The sequence below is a fragment of the Biomphalaria glabrata genome, chromosome 6 (assembly GCF_947242115.1).
Source record: "Biomphalaria glabrata chromosome 6, xgBioGlab47.1, whole genome shotgun sequence".
Lineage (NCBI taxonomy): Eukaryota > Metazoa > Mollusca > Gastropoda > Planorbidae > Biomphalaria > Biomphalaria glabrata.
Genome location: NC_074716.1, coordinates 13,214,123 through 13,233,698, shown reverse-complemented (window position 1 = coordinate 13,233,698; position 19,576 = coordinate 13,214,123). Strand labels below are relative to the sequence as shown.

Sequence of the window (19,576 nt, the reverse complement as noted above, 5' to 3'; positions counted from 1 at the left end):
GGTAACCGATTTAAAGTTTGAAACTAATAATAGATAACTATAAAACCTAACATTTTCATAAGTGCCCCACTAGCATAATGGTTTATATATCTGTTTGAGGTGACTTTAGCCCTGAGTTCGAATTCAGGTGGTTCCCTCCCCTTTTGTTTAATAAGTGCATTTAAAAAGTGATTACGATAACATTCACCCAGAATGACCCAGATGACCCTTTCTTCCCTACCCTTACCCCCTTTTTTTCCCAAACTTGTCCAGTGATAGTGATGGGATCATGGTTCATTGCGTATGGAGAAAGTTAAAAGTATGAAATTGCGCTAAGCAAAAACAATTGGTAAAAATATTTCTAATCGCACAGATTTATTAATGTTGGTCAAGACTCTACGAGTGTAGGCTGATGGCGGAAATTGTTCTGCGTAGTTGACCATTTCGTGCGCCATCATTGGTCATGGGTTTTAACGTTTAAGCCCACGTCTATTAATCACGTGAGAGTGTTGATAAATAGTCAGGAAATTGCATATAATAACCATAGAAGTGACACTTAATGCTTTATTTTAACTAGTGAACTACCCAGGGCCGGTCCTAGCGATTGCGGGGCCCTATGCGAAACTAATTGCGCGGGGCCTAGTCTGGGTGGGAATAAGGATAATAAGTGAAAATTAAGATTTTGTATTAGAAAATAAATTCGGCTTTGCATTTTATTCATTCTTTTCTAAGTACAAAATTGCGATCAAGTTAACTTTACTGTACGAACCTTTTAACCTATGGCATATTTATATTCCAGTGACAATAAAAGTAAATAAGGTATTGGAACTTCCGGTTAAGGGGAAAATTCGTCCGATTACTACATTTTATTACAGGAAAGCTGACAATGTCTTTTTTTTTTTCGCGCGTAGGAATGGCGTTTCCCATAATGAATGACACACACAAATGGTAATTTCGTCTATTTTTCATGAGATTTTTATGAGTTTTCAGGAAATTTTAATAAGTGCAGGTTATTTCCAGAAATTTTTCGTATATATTTTGCAATTAATAATTACACATAAAATTAGCTCGGGGCCTATGAAAGCGCGGGGCCCACTGCGACCGCATAGGTTGCAATGGCCTAAGACTGGCCCTGGAACTACCTATGGAACTAAAGCTAACAAAAATACACCATTAGCCTGATTATGTTGACGCCAGAGTCTAACCTTTTAACCAATCAAGGTCGAGAGGTCAGGATATTACCTCTCCCTCTCTCCCATCTCTTTCTGATTCAAAATCATATTATGGATTCATGAATTGCGTATTTTATTTTCTGGTTCGCTCTCTCTCTCTCTCTCTCTTTCTCTCTCTCACACACACACTCTCGCTCTCTCTCTGTCTCTCTAATTTATACTATGTATTTCGAATTTTTCTCTTTTGTTTTCTCTGCCTTTCTCTCTCTCTCTCTGTCTCATTCTCTCTCTCTCTCTCTCTTTCTGTCTGTCTCACTCCCTCTCTCTTTCTCTCTCTCGCTATATGTTCATACTCATGTCGATGTGTACTTTCCTAGTAAATTTTTATTTGTAAGTAAGCAATCACGATATACTTGAAGTACTGGAGGATCCAATTGGGAGGTGGGGGGGGGGGGGATGGAGGATTGTTTCGGAGAATTTAAAGAATCGGTAAAAAAAAGAAATAATCTAAATAATGTTGATATTGTACGCAAGTCTCCAGTTGTTTTTCAATCACAGTTTAATATATAGGTCTATTTAATAATCCAAAGACTAATAATATATTCAAATAGTGGGTGTTATTGGCGAGTAATAGCTGGTTGTTTTAACAAGGTTTATTTTTTAACTTTGATTTTTAAAAAAGTAACTCTATATCTTTGTTAAAGAAAAGCGTGCACAAATGTAATGCTGAACGCTGGGTATTTATTGTTTAAAGTTTCATTACAAACTTAAAATAATCCTGTATTTATAGAGTGATGATGTTTTGGGAGCATAAAAAGCAGTTACGTCTTGAATTGATTGGCAGATGTCACAGATGTGGAGTGGAATCAGGTTGCAAGGATAAATAGAACAAGCTCATTAGTAAAGGAGCATCAGGTGTTATTTACATTGTGTTATTATCTCGATGCGCACACACACACGCAAAAAGATGTTATGATTTTTTTTTTGCATCCCCAACAGGCATCACACCTAGCAACCCACCGTCAGCTTGACGTCACCACGACCCCCCCCCCCCCCCGGCATTAGTGAAAGGATAAAGTACAATAAAGTAAGTATTATTTTTTTTTTTTTACAAATCCGTCTGTTTGGTCAAACTTTTGTACACATTTCTCCAACACCCAATCTGGGATCAAGTTACAATTGTACACATTTCTCCCACACCCAATCTCGGATCAAGTTACAATCGTACACAATTATTTCTTGTACCTGACAAAACAAGAATCTATATAAAAAATATTAAAAAATTAGTCAATTAACTATTGGCAATTAACTTTTTTTTTTGGTATCAAAAAGGGAAAGAAATTAAACTTTGACATATGTTGTGGGATAAGCAGAATTAGTCCCCTTTAGAAGGGATGACCTTCTAACTAGAAGTCAAGATATATCAAACATTTAAAAAGCGATCGCGGTAACATTCACACAGATAGCCCCCTTCCTTCACCCCCCCCCCCTTTTTTTCCCTTTGCCCCCCCCCCAACTAGTCCAGATAAGTGATAGGATCGTAGCGTAGTAAGAAAGCTATAATCATGAAATTGCGCTAAACAAAAACAATTGGTAAAAAAAAAATTATTGCACAGATGTATTATTGTTAGTAGAGATCTGTTACGTAGTCAATTTCATGACATCCAATCTTATAAATACAATTACGCTTAATCTAGGCCTTTTTTTTTAAAGTATTTTTAAATTGTTCTTGTTTAGACTATAGGCCTACTGCGGAACATAAAAACTTTCTTCTATTTTCGTGATTCGATTTTTTGTAAGACTAAAGCAATATTATCAAACTGTTATAAATAATAAAGTAGTGACATGATATTAGGAAACTTGAATTTAAAAACAAAATGTATCCATGCGCCAACATTCTCCGCAAATACGGCGCAAGAAATTCATCAACGTTTTTTCAGCAAAAAATAAATTAATAACTTATATTTAAAAAAATGAAACTAATTTTCATAGATTGATTTTATTGTCTATATTTTTTGTTTTCCTATCAGCAAATTTAAACTATAACTTTGCATCGAGTAAATTTAACTTTATGCTAGACTCTGCAAGTTTCGCCTCGTCTTGAAACAGCCAAACAAATTGTTACATAGACGTTTTAGGTACTTCGTAGTCCGTATGAGTCACGTGAGCCTAATCTAGAGTGAGGCATGCTGGGCCAGCAATGCTCAGCATTAATTATCATCACAACTAGCAAAAAATGAGCTGATAGAAAGGTCAATTGTAACAAATTGGGATTTTTAGTGGTTCTACAAAAAAAAAATAATAACGTAACACATAATGATAATGAAACTAAAGCTAACATCCTAAATAAATATTTTGCATCAGCATTCTCAGCCCCAGGAGACAAAGACATATTACTAAATTTGAACCAAGTAGACAACATAGGAGATATAGTAGTACAAGAAAAGGGGATCCAAAAGCTATTAGCGAACATTTAACCAAATAAAGCGTCTGGACCTGATGGTATTCCAGATAGATTACTCAAGGAACTAAGCAATGAGCTAGCACCAGTGTTCAAAATACTTTTTCAGGCATCTCTTAACCAGGGCAGAGTACCAAGGGACTGGAAAGAAGCTGTCACCCTCCTATTTGAAAAGGAGAAAAATCTGACCCAGGAAACTAGAGACCAATATCACTTACAAGCATCACTTAGACAAACATAATGTCCTTACTCCTTACCAACATGGCTTTAGGAAATATAGATCATGTGAAACACAACTAATAGGACTAATTGATGATTTTTCAAAAGGATGCTATTTTACTAGATTTTTCCAAGGCTTTTGACAAAGTTCACCACCATAGTTTGCTTAAAAAATTACAATATTTTGGTATTGATGTTCCATTACATCAGTGGATTAAAGATTTTCTTATAGGGAGAGAACAACTGTAATAATAAATGGCTTTAAATCAACACCAATACTGTTTTTAATTTACATAAATGATTTACCAAATTGCATTAGTTCAGGAACAAAAGTCAGATTATTTGCAGACGATTGCATAATATATAGAACAATAAAAACAACACAAGATACAGAAATTTTACAAAGAGAATTAGATGAATTACAGAAATGGGAATCAAATTGGAGCATGTCTTTCCACCCAGAAAAATGTCAGTTGTTAAGAGTAACAAAAAAAAATAAAACAAATTAATTCCACTTATCTTATTCATGGTAAGCCAGTAACACAGACTAAAAACGCAAAATACCTAGGTGTTATAATAAATGAAAAACTGTCATGGAATCCCCATATTGATGAAACTATTAAAAAATCAAACAAAGCATTAGGGTTTATTAAAAGAAATTTCTATAAATCAAATAAGAACATAAAACTAAAATGTTATTTAACCTTGGTTAGGCCAATAATAGATTATGCATCCTATGTTTGGGACCCCCTCAACACAAGAAAACATTAAGAAACTGGAACAGACACAAAATAGAGCAGTGAGATTCATAACAGACGAATATTCACATTTGACTAGAGTAACACCTTTAGTAAAATTACTAAATTTAGAAAGCCTTCAGGATAAAAGACTCAAAAGTAAAGTAGCAATTATACATAAAACACTGAACCATAATCTCCAAATACAAAAACAAAATTTAATAAAATACTGAGAAAGACACAAAGATAAAGGCACATTCCTCGTCCCATATGCTAGGACAAATTTGTACAAATACTCCTTCTTCCCTAGTGCTATTAGAGCATGGAATGGGTTGCCTGAGCTAGCCAGGAAAACCAGTGACTTAGCAGAATTTAGGTCATTGGTTAATATGCATGACTGAATGTATGACGCGTAGGACGTAATCATCTTCTTCATAAGATAAATTGTTCGTTTATGATAACCTTATTTAGTTTGAGCATTTCCGGTTCATCGTTTTAAGAATTTATTTTTTGAACATGTATTAATTAAAACTTGAAATTATATCCACTCAAATGCAATAAATTTTAATCCGTTCATGCCATAATAATTATAGCTTTTTTATATAATCATATAATGTTACAAAACAGTGGCGGCCTCCTGAGCAAAGTAAATGCCAACGCCCGTTTTTATATTTCCTGTGGTCTAATTTTTAACTGAGATTCAGGTTACAGTTTGCTGTTGTTTTTTGTTTTTTGGTTTTGGTCGTTGTTCTTATTTTCTGTTTCCTTTCATATTTGGCAACATTTTCATCCCCAAACTGCGTCCCTGGCACACTCAAACTATTAGTGAGACAATTTGGCACTATTCAAATAAATTTTTATCACTTCATTGTTCGATTACACTTTTCTGTAAGGCATTGAATTTTTTTTTTCCAAGAGTAATATATAGTCACTGGATCCAGTCTGGGGGGGGGGGAAATGGGAGGACGAGTGGAGGAGTCGTATCATTAGGTTCAAAAGTGGGTCAGAGTAAACAAGTCGGTATATCATTAGACTAAACCACATTACTTTAGTGACTGTGAGCTAAGGTTTTTTCTCTGGGTGGTACTACCATTCGGCTAGTGTTTTTGTTTCACTTGCAATAAGACCTAAAACTGTTTACATGTCTTGGTTTAAACCAAGATAATGACGATAATTAAAGCAAAAGAGAAATTGAGTCTGATTCATGTCTCCACCATCGGTTTCCCTTGGTCAATATTTGAATGTCTAGTGCCGCGTTTTTTTTTAAATAAGTTTTTTTTGTCTGAAACCTACACTCAAAATTATTTGTAGCCATATTTGAAACTACTAGAAAATACGAGTAAATAGGTTATATTTGTAATACATAAACTTCCCTATAGAGAAAATGTCATGGAACGTACGTTGTTATAAGCAACGCTTGCCGCGCTAGTTGCTTAATTCGTGTCCGAGTTCATTAACTAAAGCATGACCACGACAAGACAGAGCAGCAAAACGTCTGAAAGCTATGCACAGAAGTGAATGAAAAAACAAAGGAAAGTAGTTTCTTGTAAGTCAGGCCTAGAGAAACACACAGGCTCACACTTAAAAACTTCTGAAAACAACCCAGATTTTTATTTTTAGCTCCTTTTGTCTTTCTTCTAGCTCAGTGATTCCCAAAGTGGTCTATATAGACCCCCAGGGGTCTACGAAGAATTCCAAGGGGTCTACGAAAGTGAAAAAATAAATTGGGGGTCTATGAGATGTCCATGGGGGTCTACGAAAATGGATTTAATTGAAGCAGGTCGTGACTTTAATTTTCACATTTCATCAATGTAATTACTTTCTACACTAATGTATGATTTGTACTTTAGTTAATCCGATCAATATTTATCCTGCTATTCAAAACAAAATTTGTTATATTTAATTTCAATACTTATTTAAATAGCTTAATTTTTTCTACATGTAACAAAAAGAAATATAGATTGTACAGCGTTGGTTATTTGAAATTGGGATTCATTTCTTCCTTGTCAAACATATGGTTGCCTAAGTGACGTTATATGACGATATGAAACTAATTACATTGGAAGATCGATTGAGACGATGTCACCCTGATAAAAAGATAAAGGTTTTAAAAAACTTTCGAACTCTCAATGATAAAGTTCAGAATTAGACCCACAAAATCTCTCTTCAACACCATGTAGAGAAGATGGTGGTTTGTGAGCGTCTTACAAGATCTCTTTACTTATAGCCGAATACGGAAAAAAATAGATAAAACATTGATTTTACCAGCTGTTATAGTCGTTTTAAAAAGTATTTTACACAAACATTCATGTGATATTATTACACAAATTTCTTTAAGCAACAATACAGTAGGCACATCGGTGGTATGAGTTATATGTAATTCTTTGCAAACAACATATACAGTTTGGGATCAGTAGCCATCTTCTTTTTTGAAGTAACGTCTGTATTATATAAGATAAGATAAGTAGCCTTACAGGCTCTGACTGGGTGTAGCGCTGTGTGTTGCACACTGCCTAAGGGTCATCTGCTCCTTATTTTTCCTCGAGGTTGACCCACGAAACAGTTCCCATGTTTGGGTATAGCTGCAAGGCAGCAGAGGGTTGAATTCAGTTTTTCCCCTGCTAGGTGGTTTGCAATGAGTCCCTCCTGCCCAAAGCCTACTGGTTTGGACGCCCGTTACTTCGCCCCTTCTCCTGTTCCGCGGACCCAATATTTGAGCCAGACGTGAAAAATTAAGAAATAGGCCTACACTAGAAACTGCTCTTTACGAAAACTTTTGCAGTGATACTTAAGGCCAATTAATTAATTAATTGATATTTATTGTTTGAAGAACTACTTCACAGAACAACAAATTCCTATATGAAACATAATATCCGTAGTAACGGATGATGAACCTGCGAAAAACAACAACAACACACATTTCCGGTGTGTTTGGTGGTTCCAGTAATACATATCAATTGTTATTTTAATTGGTATAAATTTGAATTTAATAATAAAAAAGAAAGATCTCTCTAACTTACTAAGTAGCTTGAAATTACTTATTTACTATTTTACTCACTACAGCTAGAAATTACTTTTAAAAAATAGAGTTGGTGAATTTGCAAAATTGCAGTACCAGTATAAGTTAAGCAGGGGGTCTACCGAAAACCAGAAAACATGGCAAGGGGTCTACGAGACAAAAAAGTTTGGGAACCACTTTTCTAGCTATTTGTTTTAGTCGCAAGCAGAATTATATAAGTAATGTCCAGTTTTAGCAATATTTTTTTTTAAATATTCAATAAAAAAATATCCGTATAATATCAATAAAGAAAATGTGTCCACTTGAATGGTGGTCAGTACTTGCTGGATCATTCAACATCAGGGTCAGGGGAAAATATAAGGGGAAAAAATCGACAAAAGAATCGGCTAAATTCAGCTTGTGTGGTTCTGTTGTCCCAAGGCAAACAACTCTTGTAATACGCTAGTAATTGCTTCCCTTAGGATTCCAAAAGATGGTCAAACAGCGGTTTGTGGACGTGACTTCCTGTAATGGGCACCATGGGAAGAACTAGCCGGCAACAACCACCCCAACCCACCCCGTTTTTTCCCTTTGCTGTTTTTCTTTTAGTTTCAATACCTTGTAATGTCGTTAGAATTGTATATGCCATGTTTTGTCTTGGCATCTGTTTATAATTGTGAAGTAGGCTACTGTAAGAGATTTTCCTCTAGATCTGTGGCGGATAGCTAAATCATTGGTGTACATGGTGTACAGAATATTGAAAGTGTTGATGATATATGTATTATTTCTATATATAATTCTCTTCGTGGCCCAACCATACAGACGCCACGATGAAAAAGTCATAAAACTCTTTTATTTCTGCAAGTCGGGCTAGAGTTTCCCCATTTAACTTTCGCGGTGACAGAGAGCGAGGCTCAGAAAAAAGAGGGAGGCGTATGCTACGCCGCGGTCGGCTCGTAAAGTTTCTAAACGCTTACGATAATTTATTTTTGCACCTCATGGCACCGTAGAACCAATTTTTAGCTCTTTTGTATAAATAAGGAGTGAGAATTGTAAACGAAATGATTTTTATGTATTTTAAGTTTGGTTTTGAATCTATTTCTGTGAATGCCATTGAAGTAACTTTGTTTTGTGTATTATTGAATTTAATTGTGCCTGCGCTTGTTTATTTTCTGATTTCAATTTGGATTAATCAAATATGCAATTCTTTAAGGAGGATTTCTGCTTATCTTTTACCAATTAAAATATCTCCGGATACGTTAGTAATTGGGTCATTGGACGGTTTCTTATTTGCATGGAATCTCACACTGACCAACCAATTCCAACGCTTTATTCTATTTATTTCTTAAGTTTTTCTTTCATGGCCTCCCCCATTTCTCCAGATGGCTTTCTCTTCTTGTTCTATGTTACTGTATTTAATTGTTTCAAGAATGTAAACTGGATCCTAATAATCGAAACAAACGCAAAGAGGAGATTAGTGTGTTAAAAATTTAATTTATCCTGAAATTCCTCAAAAAATTTCAATCAAAAAGGTCTGTCCCTAGATTAAGAATTTAAAAAAAAAAGTTTAAAAAAAAAGTGAAGTATGGTATCTAAGTGTACTCGGATAACACAACGGTGGATAGCTACTATCAGGAACCACATTTCAGAACAAATTATTGAGCCCAAAAGCTTAACCCCATGATGTGATTGCCTTGAATTACGTTGGTTGTCTTCCCTTCCTTTTTATTTAATTTAGCCAATTGATTTTTGTTTCCCTTTTTAAATATTAGGAAAAGGGGTGGGGGAGTTTGATTTTTAAATGTTATGATTCTTTTTTATCACAATAAGAACAAAATATACAAATATGAAAAGTAGGATGATGATTTTTTTTAAAAATCTCCAGTAGTTTTATGAAATAATATTTCCCGATTAGGCACCATTTCCAGTTAGTATGGAGCCATAGGACTTGTTAGTTTTTTTTGTTGTTGTTTTAATTGCTTTTAGATAGCGCAACTTTCATACTTCTAGCATGCTCAATGTCCTATGTCCTATGGGCAATCTCTTTGTGGACCAGTAGGGACATGAGGTTTTCCGTGCTGCCTTTGGGCTCTCAGTAAACCCAACTCTGCTTGAGTTGGGTGTCGATCTCGAGCCTAAGCGGCTTAAGCCCCCCAGCCACATATCTTACTATCTGACTCCCAGGAACTTATTTCTAGAGTTCAGCAGACTATGCATTTGTCAATATCTACTTGTCTGATACCATTGTGTTCTGTTGCTATATATAAACTGTTGCTGAGCGTGGATATTCTTTTCCAGCGCACCTTCAGTGAAGTCCAGTAGGGAATCGGCACCTTCGAGGGTGCCATTATCCCGTTGACTGTTAGAAGGGCTTTTATCCAACAACCAGGCATTCCCCATTCCGAGTCCTGTCTGAGGGACCCCAGCGGTAGACGTGATTGACTGGTCCAGATCGGATCGTGCCGCGTACACAGCGCGCCGTCCCGTTCCTGGGCCCCACTCGCTACAAGTGGCCGAGAACAGTGCTGACTGCGGGGAGCTTGTCTCATATTCCTATAATGTAACTAACCGTCACTGTTCCGTGTAGGGACCGCCACTCCAGACACGGGTCTCTGATGATGGCCCCTTTGTGGAACGGCGTTGCGGACATTTTGGACTGGGGGTGAGTGAGATAAAAAAACAAAGGCTCACCCTGAGAATCCCGCAAGGGCCTGCTTCGCTACTCGTACTTGGCCTATCTAGTTCCACTACTAGACGTTTCCACGGAGGGGCCACGCTGAGGCGACGGGTAGCTGGAATCCTCCGTTTTCCAGCGCACCAGAAGTTTCATCCTTTTTTTTTCCCAACTAGCTCGGATTGTTGAGTATATTATATAACTTTATTATGAGTCATGTAAGATTTTTCATCAATTTAATTTTTAAAAATTAAGAAGAATCCATGATTTACTACCAGCTAAATTATTTTATCATCCTCATCATCATCTGTCTCTTAACTTTCGTCGTAGGGTTCTGCGACAGTTCGCGTAATCAACTCCCTCCATTTTCCCAGATCAGCGGCGGTTCTTGGCATGATATCAAGAAGGAGGCCGGTCCATTCTTTCACGTTGTCCTGCCAGCTTTTCTTTGGATGACTCTTTCTTTTTCGTGATCCCTCCACTGGACCTTGAAGGATGGCTATTGACAGTGAGTCATGTCTTACAATAGGACCGAGCCAGCTCAGCTCTTGTCTCTTCTAAGCAAAGAGGGGTTCCTCCTTTTACCTAAACCGGAATTATATTATTACTGTATCTGTTTATCTCCTGCTCTATTGCGGGAGCGTACTACTAGTTTGTATTTATAAAAACAAACTTACAACTAAGCTATTTGTAATAAAAAGGTTGCTGAATAAAATGAATAAAACTGTTTTAAAATTGAAAAAAAGTTGCTCCAATCATTGAATCACTCTAATAGTATAAAAGCTCCAAGATTGTAACAATGAGGTCACGTGTGTTTTCAGCGCATCATTCAATAGAAACAAATAAATGCTAAAACTAAAGGAGTTTATATATTGATCGATATCATCTAGTGTCTTTACATGCGTTAATTCTAGTAGTTTTTTTTTTTTAACTTTTTAGTACCTTCATTCTTGTGTGGGGATCTCTTAAGCGATGGCTGAGTGGTTAAGCGCTTGGCTTCCGAACCTGGGGTCCTGGGTTCGAATGTCGGTGAAGACTAGGATTTTGCAATTCGGGATTTTTATGACGCCCCTGAGTCCACCCAACTCTAATGGGTACCTGACTTTAGTTGGGGAAAGTAAAGGCGGTTGGTCGTTGTGCTGGCCACATGACACCCTGCTCGTTAACCGTTGGCCATAGAAACAGATGACCTTAACATGATCTGCCCCATAGATCGCAAGGTCTGAAAGGGGGTGTGGGGGATCCCTTGAGCTAAGAAATTAGTTGCATCAAACCAGCTTGTCGGTAAAATGTGAAAGTTTTGAATTCGCAACAGCTTAACGTCTCATGTTGGCTTAGTAAATATACACGAAGCTGTGGTTTCATTTTTATACAGCAAATTGCACTCGTCCAATTAAGGCCGAACGCGTGCCAGTGAATACCAAGACTGCTAAGGCATGTGCTGTCAACTTGTGTATTTTTCATGTATGCGTAGGCCTATAGTTATTGGTATGTTATTAATATGTCCTAAGTGGTGTCGAATTGTGTAGCTTATTGTCGAAATGTGTGCGTATAGTTATTGGTATGTTATTAATATGTCCTTTACAAAGCATAGGTTTGTCGCCAGAGAACCGTTCTACTTTCCCAGTATAATAGATTTGATCAGTTACTAGCGACGCCCGGCGTAATCGTGAGCGTTCTTATTTAGCAACAGAGGAACCTGCTAGAAACAAAAAAATGTTTGTTTTAATATTAATCCATGGGAAATAAAGCCTCCGTCACCTACCAACCCCACGCTGTTTCAGCAAGCAGACATCGGTTGAGTCCCCTGAGATGTCGTATGGAAGGAGCTTCGCATCAAACGTTCATTATCTATTCCCGCGCTTTTTTTTTTTTTTTTTTTTTCAATTATGGAACTTCAGTTTGCCATCGCAGAGTTTTTTTGTTTTAACCGCGTGTTCATGGTGCATCGGAAGTGACGGCCTGGGATTTTAAAACAAGTCGGTCTAACAATGTGTTTGTTAATCTGTTGTAACCTGGTGGGGTCTTGTTTAATCTCTCCACCCCTCCCTTTTTTTTCCACAAGCAGTGGCGTTGTCTAAAAGTGATATCATGACATGGCAAGACCAAGGCCTTCTCGCTATTACGTGAAATTCATTTTTTTTTAAAAAAAGGTAAACTTTATTTACATACAAAAATAAATTAATACTAATAATTAATAAATGAACTAATAAATTTATCCCAAACAAAAAAAAATAGTTAAGTTCTACTTTCAGACCTTGCTGTCTATAGGACAGATGATGTAAAGGTCCTCTGTTTCTATGTTAACGAGGGTGTTATATGGCCCTAGAAACGACCAACCGCAGTTACTTTACCAAACTAATATCAGGTTCTCATTATAGCTTTGAGGGGCATCTTAAAATACCCGAAATTCAAAACCCCAGTTTTCCTTACCGAGATTCGAGCCCAGGACCTCTCGGTTTGGAAGTTAAGTACTCAACGCTCAACCACCACGCCCCCATCCCTACCAATAAGCTATTCGTCACCCTGGGGTCATATATATATATATATATATATATATATATAGGACGTAATCATCTTCTTTTTTTAAGTAGCGTCTGTATTATATAAGATAAGATAAATAACAGTCGTTACTTCAAAAGAAGATAATTAGGTCCTACAAGTATCCTTGTGTCAGTCTAATCATGCATACTAATCAGTGACTTCATGGTTGCGGACTATATATATATTTGCGTCGTCACTAGAAAGAGTCAACTCCACTGCCGCTTCAATTTACTCTTACTATTAGAGCATGGAATGGGTTGCCTGAGTCCGCCAGGAAAACCAACGACTTGGCAGATTTTAAGATTTGAAGTCACTGATTAGTATTGTAGGACCTAATTATCTTCTTTTGAAGTAACGACTGTTATTTATCTTATCTTATATAATACAGACGCTACTTCAAAAAAGAAGATGATTACGTCCTACGCGTCATGCATTCAGTCATGCATATTAACCAATGACCTAAATTCTGCCAAGTCACTAGTTTTCCTGGCTAGCTCGGGCAACTCATTCCATGCTCTAATAGCACTAGGGAAGAAGGAGTATTTGTACGAATTTGTCCCAGTATATGGGGTGAGGAATTTGCCTTTATCTTTGTGTCTATAAGATAAGGTACACTATATTACTTGAAATTTCGAGGGCCGGATGTGTTCCGCGGGCCGTAATTTGGACAACACGGAAAAATCATTCGCAAATTCAGTTTAAAAAAAAAAGTACGGCAGGTGATGCACCTAAGACGGATTCAGATACTAGAATTCACAAATGTGAATTGTATCCTGTACTCATGAATCGTGAGTACGAATTAAGTATAGAGTACTTACTCAACTCGGTGGTCGCTGCATCGCTCTCTCTCTCTCGCACGCACACTCTCTTAGTCTCACACACACACACACATACATACATACATATCGGGCAATTGTCTACTCTACGTGAGTAGTATGCCCCACGCCCGTCTAATTGTTCACATCTGCTCTGAAGTTTATTGCTGGCGGTGAACAACGCATGGGCTTTAAAATAAGAGAGGTCGGAGATGGTGATAAAGGTTCTCAAACAGTTCGTTCAAGTGTTTTTCTGATTATATCAAAATTATTTAATTTGTTAAAGACTCGTAATTCGTTTTCCCACTAATATGTATCTGGTCCCCAAGTCTTAAAAGAAGGACCCCGACTGGAAATGGTACAGATGTCATACGCACTCTAAATAAATATAACAAAAAACATTGAACTAAGACCACCAGTATGATGGGAAAAGAACACAATTGACCAGCGTTCACAGGCTTAGAACCGCTGGAATGCAATATTATTTATGAGCTTGTAATGTAAGTTGTATATGTTCCGTGTATGTTTCCAATGTAGTATAGACTAGGCATGACTAGCTCACTAAACTATCTCTAGGTGCAGTGAACGCTTATTAAGACCCATCGACCGTTGTTGTAAAACTAATCAATAAAAATTTAGATAAGAAAAAAAACACTACATTATATCTAATTACCCAACACAAAAAAAAAGTTTCTATTCGATAAAACAAAGTCCTGTACAAGTCAATGTGTTTGTCCTTTTAATGTAACTCTCCTATATGTGTGTATATAAACTATAAAGTCAATGTGTTTGTCCTTTTAATGTAACTCTCCTATATGTGTGTATATAAACTATAAAGTCAATGTGTTTGTCCTTTTAATGTAACTCTCCTATATGTGTGTATATAAACTATAAAGTCAATGTGTTTGTCCTTTTAATGTAACTCTCCTATATGTGTGTATATAAACTATAAAGTCAATGTGTTTGTCCTTTTAATGTAACTCTCCTATATGTGTGTATATAAACTATAAAGTCAATGTGTTTGTCCTTTTAATGTAACTCTCCTATATGTGTGTATATAAACTATAAAGTCAATGTGTTTGTCCTTTTAATGTAACTCTCCTATATGTGTGTATATAAACTATAAAGTCAATGTGTTTGTCCTTTTAATGTAACTCTCCTATATGTGTGTATATAAACTATAAAGTCAATGTGTTTGTCCTTTTAATGTAACTCTCCTATATGTGTGTATATAAACTATAAAGTCAATGTGTTTGTCCTTTTAATGTAACTCTCCTATATGTGTGTATATAAACTATAAAGTCAATGTGTTTGTCCTTTTAATGTAACTCTCCTATATGTGTGTATATAAACTATAAAGTCAATGTGTTTGTCCTTTTAATGTAACTCTCCTATATGTGTGTATATAAACTATAAAGTCAATGTGTTTGTCCTTTTAATGTAACTCTCCTATATGTGTGTATATAAACTATAAAGTCAATGTGTTTGTCCTTTTAATGTAACTCTCCTATATGTGTGTATATAAACTATAAAGTCAATGTGTTTGTCCTTTTAATGTAACTCTCCTATATGTGTGTATATAAACTATAAAGTCAATGTGTTTGTCCTTTTAATGTAACTCTCCTATATGTGTGTATATAAACTATAAAGTCAATGTGTTTGTCCTTTTAATGTAACTCTCCTATATGTGTGTATATAAACTATAAAGTCAATGTGTTTGTCCTTTTAATGTAACTCTCCTATATGTGTGTATATAAACTATAAAGTCAATGTGTTTGTCCTTTTAATGTAACTCTCCTATATGTGTGTATATAAACTATAAAGTCAATGTGTTTGTCCTTTTAATGTAACTCTCCTATATGTGTGTATATAAACTATAAAGTCAATGTGTTTGTCCTTTTAATGTAACTCTCCTATATGTGTGTATATAAACTATAAAGTGACATAGGAACTGCTTTTAGTGTGCCTATTATTTTACGCTTTTTCTGATTCCTTTTATATTTTGGAAATTTTGTATAAAGTATATGTCTGTAATTGTACACACATATGTATATGTCTGTAATTGTACACACATATGTATATGTCAGTGATTGCACACACATATGTATAGGTCTGTAATTGTACACACATATGTATATGTCTGTAATTGTACACACATATGTATATGTCAGTGATTGCACACACATATGTATAGATCTGTGATTGTACACACATATATTTAGATCAATGATTAAACACACATATGTATATGTCTGTGATGTACACACATATGTATATGTCTGTGATTGTACACACATATGTGGCCTATATGTCTGTGATTGTACACACATATGTGTATGTCTGTGATTGTACACACATATGTATATGTCTGTGATTGTACACACATATGTGTATGTCTGTGATTGTACACACATATGTGTATGTCTGTGATTGTACACACATAAGTGTATGTCTGTGATTGTACACACATATGTGTATGTCTGTGATTGTACACACATATGTGTATGTCTGTGATTGTACACACATATGTGTATGTCTGTGAATGTACACACATATGTGTATGTCTGTGATCGTACACACATATGTATAGGTCTGTGATTGTACACACATATGTATAGGTCTGTGATCGTACACACATATGTATAGGTCTGTGATTGTACACACATATGTATAGGTCTGTGATTGTACACACATATGTATAGGTCTGTGATTGTACACACATATGTATAGGTCTGTGATTGTACGCACATATGTATAGCTCTGTGATTGTACACACATATGTATAGGTCTGTGATTGTACACACATATGTATAGGTCTGTGATTGTACACACATATGTATAGGTCTGTTATTGTACACACATATGTATAGGTCTGTGATTGTACACACATATGTATAGGTCTGTGATTGTACACACATATGTATAGGTCTGTGATTGTACACACATATATATAGGTCTGTAATTGTACACACATATGTATAGGTCTGTAATTGTACGCACATATGCATAGGTCTGTGATTGTACACACATATGTATAGGTCTGTAATTGTACGCACATATGCATAGGTCTGTGATTGTACACACATATGTATAGGTCTGTAATTGTACGCACATATGTATAGGTCTGTGATTGTACACACATATGTATAGGTCTGTAATTGTACACACATATGTATAGGTCTGTGATTGTACACACACATATGTATAGGTCTGTGATTGTACACACATATGTATAGGTCTGTAATTGTACGCACATATGTATAGGTCTGTAATTGTACACACATATATATAGGTCTGTAATTGTACACACATATGTATAGCTCTGTGATTGTACACACACATATGCATAGGTCTGTGATTGTACACACATATGTATAGGTCTGTAATTGTACGCACATATGTATAGGTCTGTGATTGTACACACACATATGTATAGACAGAGTGAAAGAGAAAGTAAAAAAAAGGAAACATGTTGTGACATTCTCATAACAAAGAGAACAAACTAATACATTCGAGCAGCCTATGTCGAGCTTCATAAAAAGACCGTATAGGTTAAAGGTCAGCTGAGTTTAAAATTGGGATCCACGTGAAGAGGGACAAAGTACATGGCCCGAAACACGACTTGTACTCTTTAGCTTTTTATCAAAGCTTATATCAACTCACTCTGTCTGGTAAGAAGTGTGTCCACACCCATTCTCGGATCAAATCCAAACTTCACACAGTTATTCATTGGCATAGACAAGGCATGAATCAATAAAAAAAAAATGAACCAATTAGTTAATTAAATGCTTTTAATTAATTATTTTGTTTGATACCAACAAGGGAAACTAATCCTTCAGTATTCACATATATGGCTAAATCTGTTGGGTTTAATCCCCATAAATAATTGTTAACGCTATTTCTCCCTCACGCATGCTCAGTTGATACTTTAAACAATTATTTATTGTAGCCACCAAAACATGTATGAAAAAAAAAACAATTAGTCAAATAATTATTGGTAATAATATATTTTGTTTGACTTCAAATAAGGGAAATAGCTTGTTCATTATTGATAGATATAGTTTTAAGGGCTGAGTTCTTCCCCTTTAGATAAGCTTTTTTGATATATTTTATTTTTTGATTTTTTTGTTGTTGTTGTTGTTGTTTTTACTGTATAAAGCCGTAAATGACGTGCCAGTTTGAGTCAAATTAACAACGTACACCAAACTATAGTCGTAGTTCATCAAAAGGACACATAAATTGTGTTCTAGTCTCAAATTGATGAGAACCGCCGGATTTGGGCCCCCACAGATCTATAATATGAGAGAGTACCGCATGAATGATTTGCAGCGCGGAAGTTTAAACCACGTGGCCCTGAGGAAGAGAAAGACAACATAAACCATCGGGGTATACGAAAAATGAGGGCAGAGTGCTAGACCATTTAGCTGCCGAGCCACTGCTTGAATTCAAAGTAAAGAAACCTTATGTACACACTGCACTGTGTGACTACTGCGTGTACAAAGACATTTTTCTTTAAAAATCGAAGATGAGAAAAAAAAAAAACTTTTACTATTGCACGCATTGATAGAAATCTAAGTGAAAAAAAAATACAACAGCCATTTAATCTCTTGGCGATTAATGTCAAGGCGCTCGGGGGGGAAGGGGGAAGTAATGGAAAAGTTTAGTGACCTGGTCTACATAGATTTTGACTCATTTGGAGTGCACACGAATAATAGTAAACATGGGGGAGAGTGGGTATCATGTGGGTTGGTGGGGGAAAGAACGTGGATGGGGGGAGGGGGGGAGGTAAAGGCAGTGATGTTGTCAAGTGAGCGTGTAGCTTCCCGCGTGGCTAGCACATTACCATCTCCAAACGGTGCATTGTTGTGTAAGGCGCACATGTTGTTTGTTTTTATACCTCGGATTATAAAATCCTCTTTCTCTTTCTAAATACAGACTGACGAGGTAAGCAGTATCTAGCAGTTATTTATTTGTTGTTGTTGTTTTTTGTTATTTTGTTGATGTTTTACAACTGTTGCGTGTTATGGTGGTAGAGGCAAGAGTAGATCAAATATCAAGGCACAGATACCTTAGGTACAGTATTGAATCACTTTAGTTATAGGCCTACAGTCACTCTACTTAAAATTCACCCCAACGTTGGGAGTCGTTATGTCCTAATCCGACTGAATCCATTTACCCCAAATGTAATTTTTCGAATTTTGCACTATTGTAGTAACTCTAAGTCAAGTACTTAACGCAAGGTTGTAATATTGTAATAAATGACGATGAATATATTAAGTTGTAAAATACACAGTGAGACATGGACTTCAGCTGTAAAGTCACTGGGCGTCTTACCTTAAGTTCCACCAGTACTTTTCTACCTAAACATTAGTACAGACCACCGACACACTTCCCAGTGTCTCTCCTGGTCCTCATTACAGTTCGCAAAACCTAATAAATTAAATAAAATACTCAGACACAAAGATTAAGTCACATTCCTCGTTCCATATGCTAGGACAAATTTGTACAAATTCTCCTATTTGAAGTAACGTCTGCATTTTATAAGATAAGAAGGACGGCTCTTAGTCCCAGACAGCTCAAAGTCCCATTACTTGCAGATCACTTCAGCCGGATAACAGTCCGTCCTCTACAATCAATATGTCGTCTATCCCTCGTGTTGAACGGTGCTCTGGTGCGCACCTTCAATGTCGGCGCGGGAGCGGGCTTATAATAATGCACACCTTGAATGTCGGCGCGGGAGCGGGCTTATAATAATATCTTTAGAGTGTAACAAAGTTGGAACTGGGCCTGTTTAACAATGGTGACATGCATGCAATGGGTGTAGGATTATTTACCACAGTTGTCAGCTTTACTGCGGGGGCACACTTGAAGAACAGAGCTTACCACCTCAGACCCAGGGAGGGAGATGCATACTGATACACACACACGTTGTCAATTTATAACTAGCACATGCTCTTTTTGTGTGTCAATTTGTGTG

The 19,576-nt window shown here is 36.3% G+C and overlaps 1 protein-coding gene across 3 annotated transcripts in view; it reads left to right on the top strand.

The window, feature by feature from the left end:
• LOC106052142 (excitatory amino acid transporter-like) overlaps positions 1-19,576 on the top strand; it is an 83,444-nt gene that overhangs the window by 29,321 nt on the left and 34,547 nt on the right. Inside the window, exon 2 of one of the 3 annotated variants that reach the window (XM_056034141.1) lies at positions 2,151-2,238. The exons of 1 other annotated variant lie outside the window; for it this stretch is intronic. The gene's annotated coding sequence lies outside the window, so the exon portion shown is untranslated. Of the gene's footprint in view, positions 1-2,150; positions 2,239-18,383; positions 18,544-19,576 lie in introns of those variants that run through there. One more of the 3 variants, XM_056034140.1, reaches the window with a different exon arrangement.